Source organism: Periplaneta americana, chromosome 2 (genome assembly GCF_040183065.1).
Source record: "Periplaneta americana isolate PAMFEO1 chromosome 2, P.americana_PAMFEO1_priV1, whole genome shotgun sequence".
NCBI classification, from domain to species: domain Eukaryota; kingdom Metazoa; phylum Arthropoda; class Insecta; order Blattodea; family Blattidae; genus Periplaneta; species Periplaneta americana.
This window is the reverse complement of record NC_091118.1, coordinates 171,530,887-171,556,477: the sequence shown is the minus strand read 5'-3', so window position 1 is coordinate 171,556,477 and position 25,591 is coordinate 171,530,887. Positions and strand designations below refer to the sequence as shown.

The 25,591-nt window shown below is 33.9% G+C and overlaps 1 protein-coding gene across 1 annotated transcript in view; it reads right to left on the bottom strand.

The window, feature by feature from the left end:
- LOC138695208 (uncharacterized) overlaps positions 1-25,591 on the bottom strand; it is a 666,755-nt gene that overhangs the window by 372,292 nt on the left and 268,872 nt on the right. The window lies entirely within an intron of this gene.

Below are 25,591 nucleotides of genomic sequence, written 5' to 3'. Positions count from 1 at the left end.
CTCATATGGACCGAGCCTGAGTTCCTTATCTCACTCTCACACCCCCATAGAGACAGTGTGTGTTCTTTATTTCTCTCCTTTACATACGGAGAATACGTTCCTTATCTCAGTTATATGAACTAAGTGTACGTTCCTTATCTAACTCACATACTCCCGTATAGACAGTGTGTTCTTAATTTTTCTCCTTTACATACGGATAATACTTACTGCTTTTAAGGAACCCGGAGGTTCATTGCCGCCCTCACATAAGCCCGCCATTGGTCCCTATCCTGAGATAGATTAATCCATTCTCTATCATCATATCCCACCTCCCTCAAATCCATTTTAATATTATCTTCTAATCTACGTCTCGGCCTCCCTAAAGGTCTTCTTCCCTCCGGTCTCCCAACTAATACTCTATATGAATTTCTGGATTCGCCCATACGTGCTACATGCCCTGCCCATTTCAAACGTCTGGATTTAATGTTCCTAATTAATGTCAGGTGAAGAATACAATGCGTGCAGTTGTGTTGCGCAACTTTCTCCATTCTCCTGTAACTTCATCCCTCTTAGTCCCAAATATTTTCCTAAGCACCTTATTCTCAAACACCCTTAACCTCTGTTCCTCTCTCAAAGTAAGAGTCCAAGTTTCACAACCATAAAGAACAACCGGTAATATACATACGGATAATACGTTTCTTATCTCACTCTCATATTCCCATATAGAGAGTGTGTTCTTTATTTTTCTTCTTTACGTACGTACAGATAATGCGTTCCTTATCTTACAGTCATATGAACTGAGTGTGAGTTCCTTTTCTCATTCTTATACTCCCATCCATATAGACATGTGTTCTTTATTTTCTCTTCTCTACATACAGATAATACGTTCCTTATCTCACAGTCATATGAACTGAGTGTGAGTTCCATGTCTCTGCGGACCGAATGTATTTCTTATCTTACTGTCATATGGATCGAGTATGCTTTATCTCTCTCCCATTTGGACCGAGTGTAAGTCACTTACCTTACTCTCCCATGGAGATCGAGTGTGTGCTTCTGCAATCTCTCGCATGGAAAGTTTTTCATTTGTTTCTTATGTGCCGTTGGATTGCTATGCCTGTCATTTATTTCTCATAGCAATTTTGTTTCTCTAGGGAATGTTCTTGCCTTACATTTCTTCTATAGATTGAAGATGGTCCAATATCTGTGTCTAATAGGCAATCATCTTCAACTTACGTTACAAATCGCAGTCTCGTCTCCTTTCTCACAAGCATAATCTTACTAAGTCGAGGATTAATTCTGTGATGAATATTCTTATCCTTTCCATGTCGCCATCAGCAACACCATGTATTTTTTCTATAGCATCTGCTGATGAATACACTCAGTCTATGTATGTGTGAAGCATGGTGCGATATTAGGACAACCGGAAAACGTTTCATGGGTTTATAGAAAGCACGAGGGTGAGGTGAAACTCCACATTGTGACAAAGGCAGAGGAGAGAAAAGTTTATGAGTGAAAGTGCTGTGAATATGGCGCGTGCTTGTAGTCTATACTAACGTTGTGGGTCAGGTAGAAATTCTTGATCAATATTTCTACGTGTAATAACAAAATTAATTTTATATTGTGAGAAAAGTCGCACTACTATTACTTAATATGCGACGAGGAAATGCGTTAAATTTTGAAGGCAGACTTTGTCCTTTTATAGGGTAACGTACGCCAAAAGACTCGTTTAAAATTTATGCAGTTGGAGTTCAAGAGCCACTTACATAATGAATTGCAGGAACAACGGCCTAAATTCAAACATCTCTGTGGAAATAATGCACGCGCCATTATGTAACTGGGAACTAGTGTGTAGTCCGACACGACATGGAGTGTATCAAGAGTTCGAATCATGCCAAGTGCACTTGTGTTTATGCCGTATCAATGCGACTTTTGTTGTTACTTTCGAGGAGATACTACGACCCGCTGATTGAATATCATGAGGTTTCCCGGGTACCTGCTGGGTTAAAATTAATTATAGAGAATATAAAAGCAAAAAGAAAAGTTGAAGTGTATGTAGAACTATGGAAACAAAAAGTGGAAAGATACGACATATCCTACTGGCAGGCTGTTAAAAATATATGGCAAGAAAGATCGTCAAGATACGTGAGTAGAAATGCTAGTAGGTAGAAGAAAACATATACGGAGATAAGTTAGATTAATTAAAATTGTAACACAGCGATATAAAAAAAATAAAAAATACAAAGGATAAAATGAAAGGATGAAGTGAAACATGCATGTAAACAACAAAAGACACAAAGGAGAATTCAAAGAGAAGATATCACTAAGAAACATCCGAAACACATACAGAAGATAAGCGTACAAAGACCTAAGCGTACATAGAGCTAAGAGTACAGAGAGGTAAGATTGCAATGAGGTAAGCGTTCATAGAGCTAAGCGTACATAGAGCTAAGAGTACAAAGAGGTAAGATTACAATGAGGTAAGCGTTCATAGAGCTAAGCGTACATAGAGCTAAGAGTACAAAGAGGTAAGATTACAATGAGGTAAGCGTTCATAGAGCTAAGCGTACATAGAGCTAAGAGTACAAAGAGGTAAGATTACAATGAGGTAAGCGTTCATAGAGCTAAGCGTACATAGAGCTAAGAGTACAAAGAGGTAAGATCACAATGAGGTAAGCGTTCATAGAGCTAAGCGTACATAGAGCTAAGAGTACAAAGAGGTAAGCGTACAATGAGGTAAGCGTACAAAGACCTAAGCGTACATAGAGCTAAGAGTACAAAGAGGTAAGCGTACAATGAGGTAAGCGTGCAATGAGGTAAGCGTACAAAGACCTAAGCGTACATAGAGCTAAGAGTACAAAGAGGTAAGCGTACAATGAGGTAAGCGTTCATAGAGCTAAGCGTACATAGAGCTAAGAGTACAAAGAGGTAAGCGTACAATGAGGTAAGCGTTCATAGAGCTAAGCGTACATAGAGCTAAGAATACAAAGAGGTAAGCGTACAATGAGGTAAGCGTTCAACGACCTAAGCGTACATAGAGCTAAGAGTACAAAGAGGTAAGCGTGCAATGAGGTAAGCGTTCATAGAGCTAAGCGTACATAGAGCTAAGAGTACAAAGAGGTAAGCGTGCAATGAATGAGGTAAGCGTACAAAGACCTAAGCGTACATAGAGCTAAGAGTACAAAGAGGTAAGCGTACAATGAGGTAAGCGTACAAAGACCTAAGCGTGCATAGAGCTAAGAGTACAAAGAGGTAAGCGTGCAATGAGGTAAGCGTACAAAGACCTAAGCGTACATAGAGCTAAGAGTACAAAGAGGTAAGCGTGCAATGAGGTAAGCGTACAAAGACCTAAGCGTACACAGAGCTAAGAGTACAAAGAGGTAAGCGTACAATGAGGTAAGCGTACAAAGACCTAAGCGTACATAGAGCTAAGAGTACAAAGAGGTAAGCGTGCAATGAGGTAAGCGTACAAAGACCTAAGCGTACATAGAGCTAAGAGTACAAAGAGGTAAGCGTTCATAGAGCTAAGCGTACTAAGACTAAGCATACGAAGAGGGAAGCATACGAAGAGGTAAGAATACGAAGTTAAATACAAAAAGAAAAGAGAACAAAGAGGTAAGCGTACAAAGATAAGCATACAAGAAGGTCAGCATACATGAAAGTATGCATAGTAAGGAATCAGTATAGTAAGAGGTAAGAATACAAAGAGGTGAGCACACAAGTACATAAGCATACAAAGAGGTAAGCACATAAATACGTAGGCACACAAAGAGGCAAGCACACAACGAAGTAAGTACACAAAGAGGTAAGCATGTAAAAAAGCAAGCATAGAAAGAGGTAAGCATACAAAGATATAGGCCTAATCGTAGTAGACCGTGAACCTACAAAGAGGTAAGCATAGAAGGAGGTAAGCATACAAAGATGTAATCGAAGGAGAACGTAAACCTACAAAGAGGTAAGCATAGAAAGAGAGAAGCATACAAAGAGATAAGCACAAAACTAGGTAAGTATATAAGTGTAGAAAGAGCTAAGCGTGCAAGGACGTAATCAAACAGAAAAGGTAAGCATACGAAAAGGTAAGCGTGCGAAGAGTTTAGCTTACAAAGAGGCAAGCGCATGAGGTTAAGCATATAGAGATGTAAGCTTAGAAAGAGATAAACGTGCAAAGAAGTAACGGTATAAAAATATAAGCACACAGAAAGATAAGCGTACAAAGAGGTAACTGTATAAAGAGGGAAGCGCACAGATAGATAAGCGTACAAAGACGTAACTGTAGGCTATAAAGAGGTAAGAGCACATATAGATAAGCGTACAAAGAAGTAAGCGTACAAAGATGTAACTCTATAAAGAGGTAAGCGCACAGATAATAAGCGTACAAAGAAGTAACTGTAGGCTATAAAGAGGTAAGCGCACATATAGGTAAGCGTACAAAGAGGTAAGCGTACAAAGATGTAACTATATAAAGAGGTAAGCGCACATATAAATAAGTATACAAAGAGGTAAGTGCACAAAAAGGTAACGGTATAAAGAGGCAAGCGCACATATAGATAAGCGTACAAAGAAGTAAGCGTACAAAGATGTAACTCTATAAAGAGGTAAGCGCACAGATAATAAGCGTAGAAAGAAGTAACTGTAGGCTATAAAGAGGTAAGAGCAACTTATAGATAAGCGTACAAAGAGGTAAGCGTACAAAGATGTAACTGTATAAAGAGGTAAGCGCACATATAAATAAGCATACAAAGAGGTAAGTGTACAAAAAAGGTAACTGTATAAAGAGGCCTGCGCACATATAGATAAGCGTACAAATAGGTAAGCGTACAAAGATGTAACTCTATAAAGAGGTAAGCGCACAGATAATAAGCGTAGAAAGAAGTAACTGTAGGCTATAAAGAGGTAAGCGCACATATAGATAAGCTTACAAAGAGGTAAGAGTACAAAGAAGTAACAGTACAAAGAGGTAAGAGTACAAAAAGGTAACTGTATAAAGAAGTAAGCGCTCTAAATTTCGCTCTGAATCATCTCCTCACAGTTTGACCTTATCTTTTGAATCACCGTGCATAATTGTATATAAACGAACCAGCGGCAATTTTAGCAATTTATAAAATCTCGTTGTCGATGAAATGCTCCTAATTCCCAGACTTTATGTAGGCCTAATCTAGTATGCTACGATTTATACTAGACTTCGGGTTAGCTGGTTTCAGTTTTGAACATATTCAAAATGTTCAAAGTAATATTTTTCACCTAAGTTTTGCATTTGTTCAATATACATTATTTTCCACACAAGTCCAAAATTGGTGGAAAATATTTATTCTATATAAAATCAAATGCAAAGTAAAGACATATTTACGCCTTTTTCAACATGTCTAGGCTTGTTAGAAGAATCACGAATGACATAATGCGTAAGTCAAACTATGTTAACCCTTATATGAATTTTTAGGCGTTCGCGGTGACTGTTTTCGGGTGCTGCCCTGACGGTGGAACCTGTAAGTACTTCCGAAGCGTTGGAAATGCAAGTTCCAGGACACGATGGAATACCCAAAAACCTAATTCTGTTAAGTTAACTCCTGTGTCTCTTTGATACCGGTATTGAAGAAAATTGTATCAGCCTTCTCGTGAAGTGACTGACTTTTATCAACTCTTTCGGAAAATACAAAGAGTCCAAGTTCATCTTATGAATACATTATAAAGGACTGTCTCTTGAATAATGTACTGTTTTATATCCGAGAGCCTCCAGCTCCGTGTGACACTGTCGCATAAATCGAGTTATCAAAGTTTGTGCAGGCACGAGAATTCACCTCCATCTGCTGATGGAAAGCAGCTGCAATTTCAAGCCACTGTGTACACGGATTATTTTCCAGAAGGGTTGCAACTTCATTATCTGTGCTTCTGTAAGACACTTCAAGCTGAAAATTATCTCTTCCTACAAATACTGTAACTGACCGCAATGAATGTTATTTAGTAAAATCTATTTATCTCTGTATTGTTTATATAGTACTTTTTGTGTGTGTTACTTTGCATAGTTCGTTTCCGTGTTTAGTTAGTATAATTTATGTATTTGGTTGGTATAATTTGTTTAATTATATTCATTTATTTTATCCATTTATTTATTTATTTATTTATTTATTTATTCATTTACTTACTTACTTATTTATTTATTTAGTCAACTAGCTAGCTAGCGAGTACAAATTAAATTTATAAAACAAAAATGTTTGTAGCCACTACTGTACTCGTATACAGAACAAAATAAGAAAGAGAAAAAGAGAGAAAAAAGCACATTTAATATAAATTGACAATCAGACAGAAGCCAGTGTATTCAATAAAAACATTAATATTTTCGACAGAAATAAAAGGTAAAAAATACATTTGCTAATATTATACATCATATTCTAAAATATAAGTAATTGATTAACTAGCGGACTTACTCGTGTTAATTATGTAAGTCTGTGCGTCTTACAGCTGTTTCGGTGCTTCATCACACCATCCTCAGAGCCTACTAGGTCTCGGCATCATCTCGAACTTCTCTCCCTGTTGTGTGGGTGCGTTTGATTGTTGAAAAGTGTTGAAAAGTGGAGTCAAATAGTGTATGTGTACTGAAATTTATTGATATGTGTGTTGAGAATTTGATTGGGGTGTGTTTTAGTGTGTTTGTATATTTCGTATTGTTCTAGTGTGTTGAGTTTTTGGTTTTTGGGTTGTATGTGTAGGATTTCCATGTCCGCATTTATGTTATTGTATGTATGGTTAGCATTGGTTATGTGATCGGCGTATGTAGATGTATTGTGTCTCCGGTTATTGCTTTAATGTGTTCTTTGTAGCGTGTTTGGAATGATCTGCCCGTCTGTCCAATGTAAAACTTGTCGCAACTATCTACATACGCCGATCACATAACCAATGCTAACCATACATACAATAACATAAATGCAGACATAGAAATCCTACACATACAACCTAAGAACCAAAAACTCAACCACTAGAACAATACGAAATATACAAACACACTAAAACACACCTCGATCAAATTCTCAACACACAGATCAATTTCAGTACACACACACTATTTGACTCCACTTTTCAACATCTTTCAACAATCAAACGCACCCACATAACAGGCAGAGAAGTTCGAGATGACACCGAGATCTAGGAGGCTCTGAGGATGGTGTGATGAAGTACCGAAACAGCTGTAAGCCACACAGACTTACATAATTAACACGAGTAAGTCCGCTAGTTAATCAATTACTTATATTCAAGTGTTAAAAGCAGTGTACGCAAGATTCAAAATGGATTCTAAAATATTTTAAATTTAGAAAGTAGTTTTTGTGTTTTAGTTTGGATAGTTGTGTGTTTTTATAGTTTGTTTGTGTGTTTAGTTTGGATAATTTGTGTATTTAGTTGGCACAATTTGTGTTTAGTTCGTTTAGTTTTTTGTGTGTTTAGTTTGGATAGTTTGTTTGCGTGTTTAGACTGTATAATTTGTGTGTTCAGTTTGTATAGATTTTGTGTGTTTGTGTGTTTAGTTTGGGTAGTTTGTGTGTGTGTGTGTGTGTGTGTGTGTGCGTGTGTGTGTTAAGACTGTATAGTCTATATGTTCAGTTTGTATAATTTTTTGTGCGAGATCGTGCGTATTTGCTTGTTTTCCGCACAGAACCAATACGCGGTAAGTGTGAAATACCACATTCATTATTCCCAACGTAACACACATAACAATTTCCCTCTTCTTACCGCTTAAGCGCGACATTCATTTTACTGCTTTAGGCTTTTAACATATTATTTTTAGAGACGTTTAACATAGTAATAATTATAAATTGGAAACTTACCACTGCAATTTCATCTAAATTTCAATGTTAATTATTGTTTTTTTAAATATTTGCAAAAATTAAGTAAAGTCTACTGCTCCACAAAACTTATTGCATTCCTGATACAAGTAACATTAAGGAAGCCGTGAAAAAAACAACAAGATTCCAGATGCCGATGTTATAACTGCAATATGTTATATAAATAATATTGTTAAAATATTAAAATGAAAAATAAATCATTACATAACCTTACCGTTTGTTTTAAGTTCGCATTTATAGACTGAGGGAAAAAAAGACAGACTATATCACGGCCTGTTGGAGTATAGTAAACACAGAAAACATTTTATAGCAACAATGTTGAAGAAAGATATTTTGGTTTTCCGAAGTTGCCGTCATTAAACAGAAACCAACATGGAGATTTCATTGCAACTAATTAGAAATTCGTCTTTCAGATATGTAATAAACGATCTTCGCACAAAATAATGTACGATACACGAGCGGTATGTTTGTTTTCATGTTCTCGGAAATTAAAAAAGCTCACCTACGTTTCGCTTTTTCAATCTTTCCCTCGAACATGAAAACGTCAACATACCGCTCTTGTAACGTATATTACTATTGTGTGTTCAGTTTGTATAGTTTTTGTGTGTTTATGTGTTCAGTTTGTATAGTTTTTTCTGTATTTAGTTTGTACAATTTTTGTGTTTAGTCTGTATAGTATTTCGTGTTTAGTTTGTAGGTGTATAGTGTAAGCTGTCTTTGACTGGCCTTCAGCTCACCCTACACTACTGTAGCAATCCGTTGCCCTTATGGGATTTCAGGTTTTTCATATTTCATATTCATATTTCATTTAATCTTTGTTTAGGGTGATATTACAAGTAATATTTGAAGAACAGATGATGCTACTCATTATTGTGGTGAAAGGCTCTAACAATTAACATAATATAATTTGATGTTGGTTTATAAATTCATTGACAAAAATTTATTCTCTTAGTAAAAAGAACCTGAAATCACCAAATTAAATACATATATAAAATATACACTGTTCCATTGGAAATGATAGTATTAATTAGAAAAACCTGCTTTATATTTTATTTGATGTTAAGAATTTCTCTTTGTAGACGAAGTTCTTTGCTCTTCATAAGCACACAATGTAACAATATTAGTGTATTACTGGATCGGTATGATGGCAGTTGAAATTAGACGAAAAGATATTTTCGCGTTATTTCTACGTTCCTGACACGTACTCTAGGAATAGAAATAGAGTAGCTGCTACATTTCCTCATTTGAAGGAGTGTCTTTACATAACGAGTAAGAAAAGCGGGCAACATACAACAAACTTTGATCCTTGGAAAAAAAAATGCAATGGGTGCAGGAGAATTTAAAGCCCTAGGTCTAATTCTGTAGCTCCAAGTCAAAATGTGATGCTATATTTTTTGTAGTTTTTCAGAGCGAGAATCTAAAGTTTCAACGATTGCATAAAATCATAATTCCATATTTAATAACAATGTGTTACATATAAAATTAATGTAAGTATGCATGTTATCTTATGCCAAAATAAAAACATTATTAGGATACATAATACATCACAAAATATCATTTTCGCCATTTCGTCACTTTTTGCATTGGAAATCCACAGGATAAAATTATGATCTTCCGTTTTAAGCTATAATATTTATTATACTACGCTTACTCATTATTATTGTTACACTAACTTATTATTATTATTATTATTATTATTATTATTATTATTACCTATTTCAATCTATATCCCAATATGAAATATTAGGATGGGGTAGTATTTATAAAAATAACCTTAATCAACTATATTTATTACTTACTTACTTACTGGCTTTTAAGGAACCCGAAGGTTCATTGTCGCCCTCACATAAGCCCGCCATTGGTCCCTATCCTGAGCAAGATTAATCCATTCTCTATCATCATATCCCACCTCCCACAAATCCATTTTAATATTATCCTCCCATCTACGTCTCGGCCTCCCTAAAGGTCTTTTTCCCTCCGGTCTACCAACTAACACTCTATATGCATTTCTGGATTCGCCCATACGTGCTACATGCCCTGCCCATCTCAAACGTCTGGATTTAATGTTCCTAATTATGTCAGGTGAAGAATACAATGCGTGCAGTTCTGTGTTATGTAACTTTCTCCATTCTTCTGTAACTTCATCCCTCTTAGTCCCAAACATTTTCGTAAGCACCTTATTCTCAAAGACCCTTAACCTGTGTTCCTCTCTCAAAGTGAGAGTCCAAGTTTCACAACCATAAAGAACAACCGGTAATATAACTGTTTTATAAATTCTGACTTTCAGATTTTTTGACAGAAGATTGGATGATAAAAGCTTCTCAACCGAATACAGAGAAAAATAATTAAAATATGTCTTAAAAAAACCTATTCATTATTCTACCGAAAAACTTTTCTTAGAATTTAAAGTCTTGAATATACATCAAATTTATATCAATGCATTATTAAATGTTATACATAAAAATCACACATATTTCTAGTTATATACTCACGAACACAAAACCAAAGGCATGGATACAATACGTTTGTTTGAACTCAAATGTTTAGCACTGCTTTCAATCATAGTATTAATATCGGCTCTAGAATTGAAAAAAATTAATAAATAAATATCCTCACTCATCTATTTACCTTCAACAGTTTCAAATTTAAGAATATAATATATGTGTATGCAATTTGTTATGAGTAATTATTAATTTTCAGATGTTACTTTGTTGTAATTTATGCAAGTAAATTTATTATGTACCGAATCTTCCCCTGAGCACGATAACAATATCTTTCAGGGAAGTGCTAGAATTTCGTTAATTTACAATTTCTTTGTTTGTATTTTTCTGGCAATAAACATTATTATTATTATTATTATTATAGATTTTTACCTAATTCTGATGATTATAAATTTGAGGTTAAATGCAAATATTTTAATTGCTGTAGTTTATCTGCTAGACCAAAGGCATGGATACAATACGTTTGTTTGAACTCAAATGTTTAGCACCGCTTTCAATCATAGTATTAATATCGGCTCTAGAATTAAAAAAAATTAATAAACAAATACCCTCACTTATCTATTTACGTTCAACAGCTTGAAATTTAAGAATATAATATATGTGTATGCAATTTGTTATGAGTAATTATTAATTTTCAGATGTTACTTTGTTGTAATTTATGCATGTAAATTTATTATGTATTACTATCTCTTTATTATTTATATTTTTGTTAAGTCCTTAAGGGTGATATTGATTGTGAATCTTTCCTAAGCAATATCAGTCTTCGTATTCCTGCTAAGGGTTTAAGATATCATAAAATGTTTCACAATAGAAATTCTAAATCTCTCTCTCTCCGGTCTGCAGATATATAAAATATGCTAATTTGCCTGGATCTAACTTGGATCCATTTAATGTGTAGTATATACTTTTGGAGTTTTATATCAGTTTAATTTATGTCTTTTGTTCAAATATGTATTATAAATTTATTCTTGTTATCTGTTATATCATTTTGTAGTTTATTCATTTATATGATTCCATCCTTTCATTTTCAACTACATTTACTTTTAATTGTCATTATTTTATGTATTTTAATCGTCCATTTTATTCCGTCCATTCAATGTCATTATTGTCGTTAATTAATTATTGTCTTTATGTGTAAGAATTATTTTATGCACTTTTATTGTGATTTTATCTTACTGTAATTATGCTTTGTGCTGAACTGTCATTGCCCTCTGGCTGTTGTACAGCACACTCTGCCTCCTATAAAATTGAGTACCGGGTCTTTCGCGGGGGTAAAAGGCGGTCAATAAACAAAAGTAAATAAATAAAAATATATTTATTTGGGAATAAAGGCGGGGAGCACGTAGGACTGAGATCCCTACTGCTATTAATGCCGACTGTCTGTAAAAGTGATAGCCTCAACATCTCGCTACCCTCTGGACCGATTTGCCGTGTCATGGGTTTGACTTTACCTTTCACGTTTTATACTAATCTTATATACTGAATGAAGTTATTCACACACATATCTGAACATATCTCTAATTCATTATAGGCCTAAGAGCATTTATTTTGACGTGAAAATTCTATATTGAAAGAAAATATAAGAAGGGAAATTGCAGCAATTTCAGAAGAACTAATGTGTGTTAATGCAAGTTCTCTTAAGAGGTGTGACAGATCTTGATCTCTTCAGTATTGAAAAATAATCCAGACATAAGCAATTTACACATCCTTAAGTTTAAAAATGAAGTGAAAATGTTTGTATGATATTTGATCAATTTTATTGTATTTTAAGTGTTACTAGCATTATAGTTACCTACTAATATTTATTGTATTTATCTGATGCATGCAGCCTATAAGATAAAACATTGTAATAAATATAAATATATCATTTTCTTAATTATAACAGTGTATATCTCCAATAAATGATTTCTTGCCACCGCCACAGATACACTTGATTGTACTTGTCACTATCTCTGTCACTAGAGAATTCTTGAAATTTATATTTTCCCCGCCATTCATAAAATATTTTTATATGATACCTCTTGCACAAAATGGGAGATCTATAACTGAAACTCGATTAATATATTTCAGTATTATTTGTATTTATCCTGGTAATAATGAACAGTTTGACTCGTAGAAATTTTGTTTTTCAGCATTAACTTCCCATGATTGTATGAGAAGATTCGAAGAGAACGGCAGTTACGTAGATTTTCGGCTCCCCTACTACCAATAATGCATAACAAAATGTCAACACGGCGGTTGCTGTCGTCTGCGATACAACGAACTTTACTGTTGATTTTCGTGTTCATCATTTTTTCTTGGCTATTATATACTTATTTAAGTTGTGTTAACTCTCGCTAAGTGGTTTTATATTTTATTTTATCCGTCTTAGTATTTATTTTATTATTGTAAATATTTTTGTTTTATTACTATTATTATTATTATTGTTATTATTAATGAATTAATTTGTATTACTATCTTTGTATCATTTCCGTCACGGTTATTCTATATTCTATTATTATTATTATTATTATTATTATTATTATTATTATTATTACTATTATTTCTATCATCAACATTATTTTTCATCTCTGTAAAATTTATGTAGACTACTGGACTTTACCCGAGCACGAGCATATGCTCATTTCGGGTATCAATTCATATGTATAATTTCAAATGCAAATTGTGAATAAATTAGAATTAAATTAGAAGATCTGTGGCGGCACAAGGACATCACTTCCAACATCTTCTATGACAGAGTGGGTAGTTATTGTAATTTGCATGAGCAATCTATGCGCCTGACTCAAGAGGCTATGAATATCCGACTCTGCCGGCAAACAGCGTGCTTCCAGCCGCAACGCTCTGCCTCACACTCACGGATGAACGTCTATTTGAAGACTTTTTGTATATTTAACGACGTTTTATCAACTGCGAGGATTTCTATCATTGGTGGAATTGGTAACAACGGAATAATGTTTTTCTCGGTGGAGCTGAGAATTCTTCATGGTACTGCCTGACATTCGCCTTGCAATTAGGAAAATCCAACTAAGTAATCAGACAGGCGGAATTCGAGCCTATGTCCCAGCGCACATTCGAGACACAAGTCCAACTCATAACCCTTCTACTAGGCCTGTGGCCTGAATAATGTTTACTATGAAATAAATGCAGATGTAAAGAAGAGCCGCATGAAATATTGTTGGATATTTTGTCTATATTAATACGGTATTCCAGTTTTTAATTTGAAAATGATTTTAAATATTATGTACTAGCCATTAGACAAATAAAGAAATAATTTGAAAGAAATAAGTGTAAAGGAAACAGTGGGAGAGAAAGAACAATGTAGCCTACACGATATATTCAGAAAATATAAACACGAAAGAATACTTTTCTCCATACAGCGCGTTTCTCCCCACTCGCCGCCATCTATCTCGTTCTGTAGAAATATATGGCCTCAAAGCCGCTGGAACTGTGTCATACAAACAATATTTATATCTGCGGTAGTTGTTTTGTTGCTAAAATAGAAGTAAAAAGCTTTTCTCTTGGGGAGCTATAAAGGAGGAATTTTGAAGGGCAGTCAAACTGCTTCTCTTTATTTCTTCTGTCGTGAGAGTTTTAAATACATTTTCGTCCCCACTTATAAAAACGACGACTCTTTATCAGGAGTTTTTCTTTATCTTAAACAGAAACTGAACTCGTGAAAAATTGCCTTGGAATGTCTTGACACCAGAATGGGAGTTCTAAATAAACTGTCAAGATAGAAAGAGAAAGAAGGGACATCATACTTCCTTCAATATTTCTCGCTGCTCAAACTTACTTCAACTAAAGATGCAAAGTATAATAAAAGTGTTACGTGTTTATATATGTTGCTTTCGTAAGATAAATAGCGCACGTATATAAGAAACGACAAGAGATAGCTCTCCTTGCCACAGAACGTCATCGCATGATGGAGAGCTGCCATCATTTTGCTATAAAAACTTCAAGACTTAAAATAAAAATTCAAGTCATAATATATGGCACATGATTTCTTATTATACGTTTTATGCGTTTGGAAGAAGTCTTGTCCGTTATCTTCTTAGCAATGATATTTTTCTTTGCAGTTCATTCCCTTGAACGTGTATTAAGGAGAGGAGACTGTATTTTTTAAAACCGGAACTTTTTTCCTAGTTGGTGTAAAATATTAATTTTTGTATGCAGAGAGCTCATGGTTCTAGTAACTCAACCAAATATAAATATTTTGAAAAAGAAAAAATTGGGGGAGGGGCAGATTTGAAAAAAAAAATGTACCCAATGCAGGATTTTACCAAAACCGATATATCTAAGCCATTTTTAAAGATAGATTCAAATGGTTTTCTGAAATGTAGTTGCAAAAGTATGCTCTACAAACTGTCTGTAACAGAATTTGGAAAATTTGTAAAATAAACAATCAAACTTTAATAACACTTTTTTGATTTCCTTTTTTGCAAACAGACAGATATACTTTTAAAATGAAGTCAATTAACAAAATTATGTTACAAAGAAAAGTTTCCTAATAGTCTAGAAAATGTGTGTTATAAATTTCATGCATGTATCTTTAATAGTTCAGAAATTAGATCCATTTTTGTCTGGCAATGTAGCAACTAAATGAAGTTACCGGAAACAAAAAAAATCATAGCGCATGAAGTTTAAAAATGGCGTCTCAACATACTATGAGGGTATAAATACCTACAAAATATTATTAAGTGCATTCCACACATATCGTAGTGTATTTCAAAGATTTTTTTTTAACATTTACTAATTTTTCACCAAAAAATACCATATTCTCAGGAAGTTTAAAAATGACGTCTCAACATCCGATAGGAGCATAAATACCCACAAAATGTTATGCAATGCATTCCACACATATCACAGAGTATTTTAAAGGATTTTTTAAATTTATTCCTTTTTCGCCAAAAAATACCGTCCTCTCCCCGTTTATTCCCTTGAACTTGTATTAAAAGCACATAGGCATACATATATTATATACACAAACATTCCACACCTTTAACAATGTAAACAAGCATAAATGTGGCATATGAGTGGGTTAGGCATAACCGCGATCAACATCTACTGTCTACTTTTGTTTGCAGAACTTACCATCGGTGGCACGATTTACCTGACATGTTCAGGGTCAGTGTATATTGGAGAGTACCGCATTCTTTTGATCTGACAAATGACGACGCGGCGGCCATATTTACTCCAGAGGAGATTCAGTACAACGCAAGACTTGCATATGAACACAGATTTCTATTTGTTATCTTGAAGAATGCTGTGTTGTTGTGCAGTTAACTGCTCTCAAAGGTCAGAAAAAATGTTAGATTGATTCTGCTGCTTCATGGAGATATTAAGATAAATTGTAATTTAACTGAAAATAGAAATACTGACTTGAGTGAACAACAAGCTCTTTACTATTTGTTGGGATCAGTTTTGTTCAAAATAAAATAGGTCATATATTATTTGTGAAAACTGTTTTCCATCTCTAGTAACTGATAACAGGGATGAATCTATAAATTTTATTAACACATTAATGACTCTCAAGTCGTACAAGGAAATGTCACTTGTATACCCTTGTAAATCTGTGCTTGATATCCTAAATGCAGAATTTTTTTAGAAACAAAAGTAAAACGTTGGTAGAAAATGAGTTGACACTAAAGACTTTGACGTATTTATTCATGCACTTCAACTCGCACGTTCCCAACTTGTTATAATACTTACTTACAATTGGCTTTTAAGGAACCCGCAGGTTCATTGCCGCCCTAACATAAGCCCGCCACCGGTCCCTATCCTGTGGAAGATTAATCCACTCTCTATCATCATATCCCACCTCCCTCAAATCCTTTTTAATATCATTCTCCCATCTACGTCTCGGCCTCCCCAAAGGTATTTTTCCCTCCGGTCTCCCAACTAACACTCTATATGCATTTCTGGATTCGCTCATAAGTGCTCCATGCCCTTCACATCTCAAACATCTGAATTTAATGTTCCGGTTCCTAATTATGTCAGGTGAAGAATACAATGCGTGCAGTTCTGTGTTGTGTAATTTTCTCCATTCTCCTGCAACTTCATCCCTCTTAGCTCCAAATATTTTCCTAAGCACCTTATTCTCAAACACCCTTAACCTCTGTTCCTCTCTCAAAGTGAGAGTCCAAGTTTCACAACCATACAGAACAACCGGTATTATCACTGTTTTTAAATACTAACTTTCTGATTTTTTGACAGCAGACTAGATGACAAAAGTTTCTCATCCGAATAATAACAGGCATTTCCCATATTTATTCTGCGTTTAATTTCCTCCGGAGTATCATTTATATTTGTTACTGTTACTCCAAGATATTTCAATTTTTCCACCTCTTCGAAGGATAAATTTCCAATTTTTATGTTTCCATTTCGTACAATATTCTGGTCCCGAGACATATTCATTTACTTTGTATTTTCGGGATTTACTTTCAAACCTATCGCTTTACTTCCTTCAAGTAAAATTCCTGTGTTTTCTCTAATCGTTTGTGAATTTTCTCCTAACATATTCACGTCATCCGCATAGACAAGAAGCTGATGATCTTTTTTAAAAAGCCTTATCACCGTATTTTAGGACCAGAATGTAAGAAAATTATCTGTTACAGCAGGAAGAAGACCAAATATACTTAAAATCGTTTTGAACTGGAACATATGTCATTTCAAGTTGATTAGGATGTTGCTACTGGCTCAAGTCGTCAACGATACAGAGTAAGGTACGCTCCTAAAGCAGGATAGCAGTACGAAGGATGAAGTGTGTATAAAAGGATTTTATACAGATAACAGATACTGTATCTCGTGGAAGAGAGGGCGTGAAATTAAGTTCCAGTCGTTGAGCTCTCTGAATGAGGACTGATCGACGTCCAAGAGATTTCTCTTTAAATAAACCAGACACACTCATTTCCGTACTGCAGGACTTGGTGCTACTGCTGCAAACGTTATTTAAGTGAAATTTAAATTGAAGTAGGGTCGCTCTCCTTCTGCTTGCGTTTTTCAATATAATCTTCTATTAAACTTTTCTTGTGAACCGCAGAGTCCATTTACGGACGAATTTTTTTTAACCAGATCGGTCTGGCAAATCACGGACCATATGACACTTTAGATACATTACAGACGGAAGAAATGAATACCAGCATACCGTTGACTCATAGGAAGAAGCAGATTCATTGGCAGAAACTGGAAATACACTATTACAAAAACAACAACAAAATCAACATAATACAACTCCGCAATATTAATTTGTGCGAGATCGTGCGTATTTGCTTGGTTTCCGCACAAAATCAATCCGCGGAAAGTCTAAGATTCCACATTCAGTATTCCCAACCTAAGACGCATAACAATTTTCCTCTTCTTACCGCTTAAGTGACATATTGATTTTTACTGCTTTAGGCTTTTAACATATTTTTAGAGACGTTCAATATAGTAATAATTATAAATTGGAAACTTACCACTGCAATTTCACCTAAATTGCACTGTTAATTATTGGTTTTAAATATTTGCAAAAATTAAGTAAACTCTACAACTTCACTAAAGTTACTGCATTCGTGATGCAAGTAACATTAAGGAAGCCGTGAGAAAATCAACAAGATTCCAGACTCATCATAGACTGGGGGAAAAAAAAGACAGACGTATATCACGGCCTGCTGGAGTATAGTAAACACAGAAAACATTTTAAAGCAACAATGTTGAAGATAGATATTTTTGTTTTGCAAATTTGCCGTCATTGAACAGAAACCAAGATGGAGATTTCATTGCAACTAATTATAAATTCCTCTTTCAGGTATGTAATAAACGATCTTCGCACAAAATAATGTACGATACACGAGCGGTATGTTTTCTTTCAATTCTCGGAAATTAAAAAAGCTCAATTACGTTTCGCTTTTTCAAACTTTTCCTCGAACATGAAAACTTCAACATACCGCTCTTGTAACGTATATTACTATAGCCTACTTCACAAAAATTCAAAGAATAATTTTAAAATGTCATAAATAGGGATGGAACTTGAGACACCGAAATTATGAATTGAACTACGTCGCGTATTATAAAAGTCGTGTTGTTTACATCAACTCAGGGTGGTACAGGGACTTGCATAGAGGATTGCTATGCTTGAATCAAAACTTTTCTCGGCATAATCAGGTAATTAAAATAAATAAGGTATAAGACACATGTACGAAAGCGATTTATTTTATTTCCTTCTTTGTAGAAAATAGTGATACATTTTAAATAGAAATGAATGTGGATTTTTTTAGTTGGTTATTTAACGACTCTGTATCAACTACGAGGTTATTTAGCGTCGATGAGATTGGTGATAGCGAGATGGTATTTGGCGAGATGAGACGGAGGATTCGCCATAGATTACCTGACATTCACCTTACGGTTGGGGAAAACCTAGGAAAAAACCCAACCAGGTAATCAGCCCAAGCGGGAATCGAACCCGCGCCCGAGTGCAACTTCAGACCGGTAGGCAAGCGCTGAGCCACGCCGGTGGCTTTGTACTTTAAAGGCTCATTCACAATGAAAATTAAATATAACGTAAGCGTTAACTTAAGAATGTGAACGTTACGGTAAAATCAAGAAGTCATACCATCATTCACGATGGGAACATAACCATAACAGCAAACAAACTTGGTAACCATGGAAACATAACAACGTCGTATACAATTTCATGTATACCACTCAGAAGGCCTTAATTAAGTACATGCTAATTTTAAATAAAATCTTTTATTTATAAGTATAATTTTATAGTCATCTACTAAGATTTTATTTTATAATTGATATAATCAATGGTGCTTAATTATTACATTTTATTTTTATAACAATATACATATTTAATTAATTATATTTATTTGCCATTAATTTCCGGATCCTCGTGGTCATCCTTAATTAAGGCAGGATGAGTTATTTCTCTCTCTCTCTCTTTCTCTCTCTCTCTCTCTCTCTCTCTCTCTCTCTCTCTCTCTCAGCGCTCCACGATTGTGTTCTGTTTGCAAATCACGTAAGCAAAAGCATAAAAGATTGGAGTTTGCAAATTTCCATGTTAACGTCTTACTGTAATGTTAACGTCAGTGTTTATGTGAATCATTGGAATGATCCCATTTGGTAGCCTGGCCGCAAATTTCTGTGTTTACGTTACGGTTATGTTTAATTTTCATTGTGAATGGGTCTTAAGTGTCACTAGACATCAGACATCAGAGACTGTCGGAATTTAGTAGCGTTCAAAAGCAGGCTTATTAAGTATTCTCTTACTGAGTAGAGTAGGTTTAATTTTTACTTAATCAATAAAAGAAATGCTTCTCTCTTCTTAACTTTTACAATAAACTGTCTAGCTTTTATTAATCAGTTAATCTTTTAGTACTTTGATTTTTATTGTATTTGTAAATTAAATATTAATTGTAATTATAATTGTAATTGTATTCTTAACATTGTAGTTGTAATCCCCAGGTAGAGGGAAGAGAAGGCCTGATGGCCTTATCTCTACCAGGTTAAATAAATAAATAAATAAATAAATAAATAAATAAATAAATAAATAAATAAATAAATAAATAAATAAATAGATAAATAAAATAATTGTGTTGTAATGCACAACTATGTACATTCTTAAATTTTTAAAGATCCAATACCAGTTTCAATTGCCAGAAAAAAAATAAAGTTATTGGTACGAATTTGAAATGGTTTTTATTTATTCTAATCTTGTGCTAGTTCGTATTGCACTTCACAGAGTTTCAAATATACATGATTTTTTTCAAGGACACTTCAGTTTTAGTTTAACCCTTTTATTGTTACCAATAAATGATCATACAGAATTTAAAATTATTTCATAACACGAGATAAGTATTGTGTATGTATGGTTGTGGAAATCGGCAATTTTCTAGACATGTACTTTTCAATGAAATGTTTAAAATGTGACATAAAGTTTATGGAACGGAATATTCGCACATATCAGCCATCAGATACAAGTCGTAATAAAAAGTGGACTGATCCGAAATGAAATCACTAATTTCAGATGCCTTTTAAGAGTCGCAATGTTTTTTGTAAATCATGGTGCTTTTTAAATTTTATGCCTAACTTACATATTTTACACCATGATTCTTGACTGAAAAATAGTCATCTCCGAACTCTGTTACAATCACAGGCAAAGTTGCAGATTTTATTGGCGGCAATTTAAAACACCTTCACAGTATCTTCACTAGATCATAACTGAACTCCTTAAGGATATATGTACGTGAACGACCACAAATATTATCAGAAAATGTGGGCTCTAAATTTATAAAATTTTATAAGCAAATTAACTCACTATTGGACAAAAATTACAAGATACCACAACAAGACTTATTAGAACTTAAATATCTGATAAAAGTATGAAAAAGGTTACTAATAATATTTTTTAGAATTCACTTTTTACTTTAAATTAAATTTTCCAAATTTTGAAAATTTTCACACATATTATTTCATAACTCCACAACCATTAGAGATAGAATTCTGGAATTTTGTATATGATTTAACATGCATTTATGCAAAAGGTAGACTACAAGTTCTTTGAAAATAAAAAATTAGGTCACAAAACATTATGTAAATTTCAATAAATTTTGTATAGGACAAATGAAAAATTAATTATATTAAAATAAACAGCTCTACATGTCTGAGAGTAGACTAGTCTACTTTTCAGAAATAAGTGTTTATTACATGCAGGAAAAATATTAAAGATATCACAGGACCATAACAATTTTATGGTTGCCAAATGATGTAACTGCAGAATTTTTTTGTTTCTTTCATACTTTGATAAAAACTGGTTTGAAAAATATTATTAGTAACCTTTTTTTATACTTTTATCACGTATTTAAGTTCTAATAAGTCTTGATGTGGTACCGTGTAATTTTTGTCCAAATGTGAGTTCGTTTTCTCATAAAATTTTAGAAATTTAGAGTCTACATTTTCTGATAATATTTGTGGTCGCTCACTTACATATACCCTTAAGAAGAACATAGGCATGTTATGTCGAAACAACCTATCAAAATGCAGTAAACAATACAAAACCCACATTCTTAAACTCCGAATGAATAGACGCGACGGCTTTCATTTTGCATACGAACATGAAGATATATCAGTAAAATAAACAGCTAACGTCAGCCAGAGTTCCTTACACCAGTAGCCGCCTCTAAGCAATGTTTTGGTGCCCAGACTTCGTCCCCTAGTCATTAACGATCAATTAACAGGCAAAAGACGGTCAGCACTTGCTTCATTGTACTGTATGTAATACATGTTTGAAACTAAATATGTATGGAGTTACAGTCTGAATTTAATGTCTGGATTACAGTAAGGTACACAATTTGGCTTGCTATTATTTATTAAAGAAATGTTTGGTCTAACTCACAATCCACTCTGCTTTCTTAATATTGCGGTTCTTGGTCCGTAAACTGCTTTTGTTCAAAGTCCCTATAAACGAGTTGCTTATTAAAAATGAATCGTTATAAAATAATAAACAATATTTATTTTATACATACAAACATCTTAATTACTTCGTAATGACTGTAGTTGTGAACCAAGCTAATAGATATTAATATAGACTGAATAGAAGTCTTCGAAAAATATGGCGAGAGCCCACAAATCGAAACATGACTTCTACCCAAACATTTAAGGGGGGGCAGAGGTGAAATTTTCGAACAAAACTGAAGAAAAAATGAAAATTTGTTTTTTTTTTTTTCATTTTTATTATCTTTATTTTCATATTACGATGTTAGTTTTTGGTTTTGCGCCCTTAAAAGTATGAAATTAAAACCAAGATAACTGTATTACTATAGCTATTATTCCCATAATAAACTAATCTCATCATTATTTATATACCTTCTCTGAACATATAAATAAAAAGAAATATTGAAAATTTCTTACAATATGGTGCATGGAGCATTTTATATCAAACGATATAAAGTTTTATAAAATTATTAATATTTACAGAACTATTGTACTTAGAAAGTTGAAACTTGGTATGTCCATTACTTAATAACATACTTAGTATCCATGATCAATTTGAAACAAATCGGATAAATTTTGTGGATTTTGAAATATTCACCTCTGCCTCCCCTTAAGCGAGGAGGAGAAAGAAGAGGAGTAACATATGATCAATAACAACAGCTTCACTTTGGATAGGGCAGCCTCATTGTCAACGAAAAATTCATCATTGTATAATCCCATGTTGTTTTACATTTTTGTATCGCAATATATCAGAACATGTAATTTGCATCAGCGGCATCTCCGCCTGTTCAGATCTTGGTGCCGCTGGCAGATTGCTGGGCGTCTGTCGCTGGGTTATGCATTAATACTAGCCAAGAGTACATCAATCAATAGCTGAGAAATACTGCGGATTTCACGCTCACCCTTTCATGAAAATTAGAGTCAGAGACGCTCAGGTCGCAGTAAATCCCTGACTCCGCAGATATTCTTTCGCAATTTTGAGAGCTCTTACGTGCCTGCACATGCACCTGGCGGCAGAAGGTGTACTTGAAAAGACTGAAATTTCCAACATATGTTATGTTTTCGAACGATGTGCACATATCAAGCACGACATGCTATGTTTGTTTATGCTCGACCATGCCCGAAATGTAGTAAGCTTAATTATACACCTGGTAGTAGCCCTTTAATGCACCTCTTTAAAGTACACCTATTCATTTTAGTTCAGTTGTTCAGCCAATGAGAAATCACCATTGTACCATTATAAAACCGCAAGTATCGATTATTCTCGGATATGCAATGAAAAGACAATTAGCGAAACATCACGGAGGCTGGAAATCCAATACTGTCGCAGAAGGTTATGTTCTGTTACTATAATAATTAGCGTTAATTGTAATATTCAAATAAATTCAATTTGTCATCTCGTTTTTCAATTCTAAATCAATTTCCAGGTTATATCAATATTAATGTCCATATTATTCTCTAGATTATATCAAGGTCAATGACATTCGTTCCTCGGAAAAAATCAATACTTTCGCGTCTGCGCACATCTCAAAATTTAGAAGGTCAGTTCCGCTCTTCACTTAGATAACCATAACATGAATACTTATGAATAATTTCAAGTTAGAAATATGGTCGAGCATAAAAAGTAGTATGAAACTTGCCTATAATGGTAATTAAGACGTTCATATGAAAATTATGAAACTCGCTTGCGCTCGTTTCATAAACAAACATACTCGCATCTCAATTACTACCATTATAGGCTTGTTGCATAATGTACTATTAGTTAACTGTCCGAAGACAGGGTTGAACCTCATAAGTGACACCACTAAGGCACCACTCATGAGACAACCAAGCCAGGAGATAATGGGGTAGGGTGACTAGTTCCTTTCCCCCTGCTATGTATTGACAGTTAATATGCGAAATTATTAAAATCATGTGAACTGTGTGATAATATTATAATGGTATAAAACCGCCGTAAATTGTACTAAATATTATGATAAAAGTCATAAACGCGATGATTATAGTATTATGTTATGCCATTATGAAGAGTAAATTTTGGGAAAACGGAAAATGAGCAAAGAGGAAGAAATGGGGAAATTGATAAAATAAAGAGACGTGGATAATGTGGGAGAGAGGAATGAGGAAAATAAAGGAAGATAGCGAAAATCAGAAAAGCGAAAGAAGAAAGACGAAAGAGGTAAGGAGAAGAAGAAAACGTTGGAGAAGGAGAAGAAGAGATGGAAAACAGACGTGAGTAAGAGGAAGAGGAACAGTTTACAATTGAGGAGAAAATGAATGAAACAAAAAAATAAACAAAGAGTGTAGAAAGAGAGGAGAAGAAATTTGAAGTGGGGTAGGAGGGAGGAAAGTCTGAAAGAGTGAAAATAGGTGAAGGAAGAAAAAGGACGAGCAGAAAATGAAGAAGGATGTGGGAAGAATAGAAAGTCGTGAAACCCCAATTCTCCTTTAAGAAATATCTGGTACGAAATATTTACGGCATTCGTATATAAGCCCTATAATACACACATTTAAATATATAACTGTCGTTAACACTATTTTAATTATTCAGTTGCAGTTGGTAATGACAATTTGTTATTGGGTGATATTATTCTTTAAATTCTGTATTGTAGAGTAAGTCATGAAACATGTATAAAATCATAACCTGGTACATTAGGCCATGATCCATAGAAGAAGACAAATGAAAGTTGTAGGTGACTATTTTTGAATAGTAATATGATTACAAAGTAAGGTTATAGTACTAAAGCTAACATATGACTTCTCAAAGAAGCAATTTCTGCTGAAATCTTTTTAATATAATACTCACTGTGTATTTTAAAACTATTGACGTTGGCTATAGTCAGTTGAAAAGAATCAACAGTAAATAGTAGATGCTGAATTGGAATAAGTGGTATATTTCTGTTTGTAGGATATCCAAGTCTGGTTTAAATTTCTTGTAACATTTTGAGGCCTACTTGTTTTGAAAATCTATATTGTTACCAATTGATTATCATGCATAGCATATAAATCATCATTCCTAGTTACCTTGCCACGTTCAGACCCCACATTTTATAAATATTCAATATACAATAGCTCAGTATCAAAATAAGCAGCCGATATGATAATCAGTTCACTTTTGAAGATTACCTCCCCTATATTAGCTTTCAAAGTGTCTTTTAAATGTTATGTTATCAGTCATTCACGAAACATTCCTTAAAGAGAGATATAACATTTTATTTTCACAACTTCTGTTTGAACAGCTGTGATGTCATCTGCCATATTTAACTATCTGTCAAATAAGTTAACTGCCTAAAATCCTACATTTAAAGTTAACAAACACTTAACAATCTGTTAAGCCAAACTAGTGTTGAAGACATGAAAAACCTATATTTAACAAACTGTTTAGAATTAAACATTCGTTAAATGTTCGAACAATACTTGGAGAAACCGGCCATTAATCTTACAAATAACAACTGCAACAATACTAAAAAAAGGTGAAAATCGACATATATTTAGACGTATTCCTTGCTTCCGAGCTTAGATTATCGTTACCCTATTTAACTTTTAAAAAAGAATGTAGTCTATATCATGAAAAGTCAATAAAAGTTATACATTTCATCCGATTTTCATAATTCCTTCAGAAAATGTTAAATCCATATTTCTTTACACAACTAACAGAAGTTTCATATTTCGATGCAAAATAACATTACTTTGTTAGTATAGGTGAAAACGGCAAAATCGTTAATTTCAGACGCTGAAAATAAGGATTAGAGATTCATCGTTCCTCACGGAAATAGTGACCGAAGGCTTCATCGGCTAACTAAATGACAC